This window comes from Capsicum annuum, chromosome 11 (assembly GCF_002878395.1).
Source record: "Capsicum annuum cultivar UCD-10X-F1 chromosome 11, UCD10Xv1.1, whole genome shotgun sequence".
Lineage (NCBI taxonomy): Eukaryota > Viridiplantae > Streptophyta > Magnoliopsida > Solanales > Solanaceae > Capsicum > Capsicum annuum.
This window is the reverse complement of record NC_061121.1, coordinates 82303152-82308328: the sequence shown is the minus strand read 5'-3', so window position 1 is coordinate 82308328 and position 5177 is coordinate 82303152.

Below are 5177 nucleotides of genomic sequence, written 5' to 3'. Positions count from 1 at the left end.
CCTCAAAATCCTATAAGGACCGACATACTAGGATTGAGTTTTCCTTTCATGCTAAATTTCATCACACCTTTCATCGGTGAAATTTTCAAGTAAACTCAATTATTTACTACAAACTCAAGATCTCTTCTACTCATATCTATATAGGATTTCTAATGACCTTGAGCTGTCTTCAACCTCTCTCTAATTATCTAAACTTTCTCCACATCTTCATGGACCGAATTTAGTCTTATCAAGGTAGCTTTACCAACCTAAAACCAACCAATAAGAGATCTACATCTCCTACCATGAAGTGCTTCAAATGGGGCCATTTGAATACTGGAGGGATAAATTTTATTATAGATAAACTCAATCAAAGGAAATTTATCATCTCAACTACCTTTAAAATTGATCATGTAAGCTCTTAACATATCCTTTAAGTTCTAAATGGTTCGCTCTGCTTGACCATATGTTTTCTGGTGAAAAGCTATGCTATGATAAACTTGAGTACAAGGACCCTTCTAAAAAATCTTCTAGAACTAAAAAGTAAATTAAGTACCCCTATGCAAAATAATAGTCAAATAAACTCCATACAAATTAACCAAATCTCTAAGATAAAGTCTAGCATAGTCCTTAGTTGAATGTAAAGTGTTAACTACAAAACATATGCTAAATTAGTCATTCAGTCAATGATTACCCAAATAGAATCATGCTATTGGTGAGTATAAAGTGACCGTATAATGAATTTCATATTCACCACTTTCCACTTCAAGTAGGACTATTAATATTCTGAGTCATACCACATGATTTCTGGTGCTCAACCTTAACTTGCTGGCAAATTGGACACTTTGCCATAAATTCTATGATATCCTTCTTTATGCCATTCTACCAATAGAATTCCCAGAGGTCATAATACATCTTGGTGGTGCCTAGATGAATATAATAATGAGAATTATGAGCTTCTATCAACATCTGCAGTCTTAAGTCATCGATATCTAGAGTACATAAGCTGCCATAGTAATGAAGAACACCATCTGCATCTTAGGAGAAAAACTCAACTTACTGACTTTTGACTACTTTCTTCAACTTAATAAAAATAGGATCACTATCTTACTTCGGATTCACTTTTGCCACTAAAGAAGATTTAACCCATTCTAAACCATAACACTACCTTCTACTGATTCAATTGTGTGTATCAATGAAGTACAAAAATGTAACAAAAGGGAATCAAGATATGTTATTATATTAGCAACAAATAATCATGCATATGTACAAGTTACACTACCCGAACAAATAAGTAGCTAGTAACACAACCCATGTACCCTTACAATAAAGAAGTCCCACTTACTCAATCGAATCATGCATGTTAATCCAGGGAGAATCAAGAGACACTGTAATACCCCGTATTTTCCTAGCTCAGTTTGACTCTTACTATATGAGTATCTCTATATAAATTTTCAAAATACTCAGAATTTTTAAGTTTAGGACCTACCATTGCGTAGGAAATTCAGTCAGCTTTCCAATAATATAAAATCCACCCAAATCTGATACTCGAGTGAAGAGTTATAGCAATTTTTATAAATAGTGTGCCACCTGGTGCAGCACCGCGTCGTGGAGATAGTTAAAATAAAATTCATTAGTTTCTAGTGAAGATCCATGATAATGATGCGTCACACCAATATTTCAGTTCATAATTGTCATTTTCCAGTAAGGGATCACGATCCCACCGCATCGCGCTAAGGGATTTTTTCTCATTTGTTAAAATCCAGTGAGACTTCACGATGGTACCGCGTCGTGCCAAGGTTCAATTTCACGCTCGTCCCTTTTATGAATAGTGCCATCCTAATTCAGTGGCTTACCGCGATGCCACCGCATCACGGTAAAGCCTAAAATTGGATTTTCAGTGATGAATTTTAATAACTTTCCAGGGATAGTTTGGTATTTTCCATGGCCCTAATCAATCCTAAACATGAAATTAAGCCCTAAAAGATCACTAATTGCTCATTGCTTCATTATTCACTCACTATCTCTCAAGATTAAGTTACTCTCTCTCAAAAAGGAAAAAGCCCTAGTTTTCAAGAATTAAGAACAACCTCAAGAATTTCACCAAGAACCTCCAAGAATTAATCCTCCCAGGTATGTTAGGTGTTCATTCATGGGTTCCTTTCACCCATGGAGTCCAATATCCCTATTTAAACATACAAGTTTATAGATTTATGATTTCCATGCTTGAAGTTGATTGTATTCATGTTTATGATATTAATTGGGTTTCAATTCATGATTTAATTACAATTCTCATGAAATTAAAATAGTTTGTATGGGGAATTATATGAATTTCATGCCAAACCCTTGAATTTACAAATGATTATTGTATTCATGATATTCATGAGTTGACTTGTATTATGTTAAATAATTATGCTCCCCAAGTGTTTGATAAAATGCTTATGTGAATTGACTAGTGAAGGCATGATATGTTATTATTTGATTCCATTCATGTACAAGCTCATGTATATCAAGTGTTTGACTAAATATCTAAATGAATACATTGTTAGCAAGCAAGTATTATTATGCTTTTAAGATTATGCCATGCTTTACTTCCAAAGCTATCGAATCTTGGGGGTATTCAATACCCGAAAATCTAACTGTTTACCTAGAGCTATAGTAGTTATAGAATAGTCTTAGCAATGTCATGACCAGTAGTACTCAGCCAGTCATAGAACTCAGTTAAACCCAGCTCAGTCCAGTCATTCTAATAATTAGGGTCATTCAGTTAGGAGTAGGATTCAGCACCGAGCTAACCCAAGGATTAGGGTTCACCTGTCAGTAGAGGGTATGATCCTTAGTAGCAATCCTTGTATTACAGAACTATGTAGCCAGCATAGGCTGCCAGTTGATGGATGATAAGGTGTTTTACCTGCCAGTTGAGAGTACCATCATTCTCATTAGGGCACCTGCCAGATGAGGGTGACTCTTCAGTTTATCTTTACCCATGGCACGGTACTGACACCTTTCTTGTTGGGGTTACAGTTTGGATCCCAAATCTACATAAAAAATAGTCATGTTTGTTAGAGGATTACCTCTCATAGTTTTAGTTTTAGTCTCTGTATAGAACTCAGTTAAGTTCTACAGAATTAGGACTGTCAGACACAGTCAATAAGTTATCAGTAATTTTAGATATCAGTTACTCAATTATCAGAACTCAATACTCAGCTTCAGTAAAATCTCAAATACCATATACACGTATATGCACAATATTGCATACTCAGTATTTACAACAGTTTTAGTTATCCATGTACTCTCATATTCAGTTACTCTATATTATTCTGTCAGTTACTGCTCATGCATATGAACCCTTGCATTCAGCTTTACCTCATCTAGCATATTAGTACACTCCACGTACTAATGCACACTCTTTCTTTGTGCTATAATATCTCATATCATAGGTTCAGACGTTCAGGTTGCTGACCGTGCTTAGATAAATTCAGTTAACAATAGCAGATTCAGTAGTGAGTCCTTATCTATTAAGGATATGCTTTTATTTTAGTATTTTAGTAGCTTCTGTATTTCAGTAGTCGGAGTTATTTGGGGTTATGTACCATCAACTTTATATTTAGATAGTTTCGTTAGAGGTTTTTTCAGACTATACTATTCAGACAGTATTCAGTTTTCCAGATATCATTATTAGATATTATTATTATTATCAGTATTCAGATTTTGAGCCTTATAGCATGTCAGCCTAACTTCTGCATTATTTTAGTATTATTATTCAGTGCTCATAGCAAGTGTCAGTCATGGGTTAGCTTGTGGTCCTTTGGGGGTTATAAGCATCATATGGCATTCGGGGAGCAGACTTGGGGTGTTACAAGATTGGTATCAGAGCCTAAGGTTCAATAGAGTCCTACAGAGTCAAAAAGCCACGTCAAGTAGAGTCTTGTGCATGTGTGTGTAGCATGCCACACTAATGGGCAAGTGGCTACGAGGCATTTTTAGGAAACTTTCCCTTCTTTTAGTATTCATGTCATACGAGTGAGCATGAGCTCAAGTTAAACTCTCCGTCTAATTCATTTCTTCCTTTCATTTTTGGAACATTCCTCCTAAAAAGACCAACAAAAGAAAAAAAGGAAACCAGCCAGCACCTCATCCCGTTCAGGAAGATCCCCTGGACGAGCATGTTGTAACGAACCAAAATGGTGATCCCAAGACATTACATGGTGCTTAGGACCACAAGTGATCTTAAGCTAACCCATGAACTGGCATACTATTAAGCAAATAATTAAATATGTATTAAATGACCGACTTTATGGTGCAAAAATATAATAATGATGGAATCTATGAGAATTCAATACTAATATAATTGTACATTCTGATAAAGTCTAAGAAATGAAACTGAAATTTACATTACTAACTGTGACTGATATCTATGAAGCCTCTACTATATTGACTATAGATAGCTGGGAAGCGACTCCAACTATCTCTAATCAATATATATGATTTAAAAAGTAAAGTACATAATTAACATCTAACTAAAGTCCCTAAAGCAGGAGGATTCATCATCTGCTGGTTGAAATTTGCAACTGTTTGATTCTGACTGTACATACTACAACTTGTATCTACATTATGAGACAATGTAGCACATAGACATATATATGGATCAGTACTTTGAGGATGTACTGAGTATATGGGGATAAAATACATAAGTAAAACATTATCTCATCATTATAATTTGTAAAACAATGCATGCCAAATGTAAATGACTTACATAAGCTGGAATATCTGAAATACTAAAATCTATAATCATGAGTAATAAATCATACTTTGTAAATCTAGTGAGTCATAATATTTAGTTCTGAAAGTTGTGCTAATATTCTGTCTGTAAATCATACTGTTTACGTATAGAAAGGACTCACTCCATATCCGAAATTTGAAAACTAAAATCTGTAGCTAATATCTTTCTGTAAAGCATAATCTGAATAAAGTTGTGAGCCTTTACACTTAGTTTTCTAAAAGCTTTTCTGTTATTCTTTACTCTTTCTAAAATCTATAATCTATAAGGAAATAATTTAAAAGCTTTATCTGTAAAATTACTCTTTTCTGTAGGGAGGTTCTTCTAACCAACATAAACCATGTGAGCTAACATGGAGTCCAACATCTTATTCTCCGAGAGGTTTCATACTTTTGCCAAGAAGTATAACTTAAGCTAA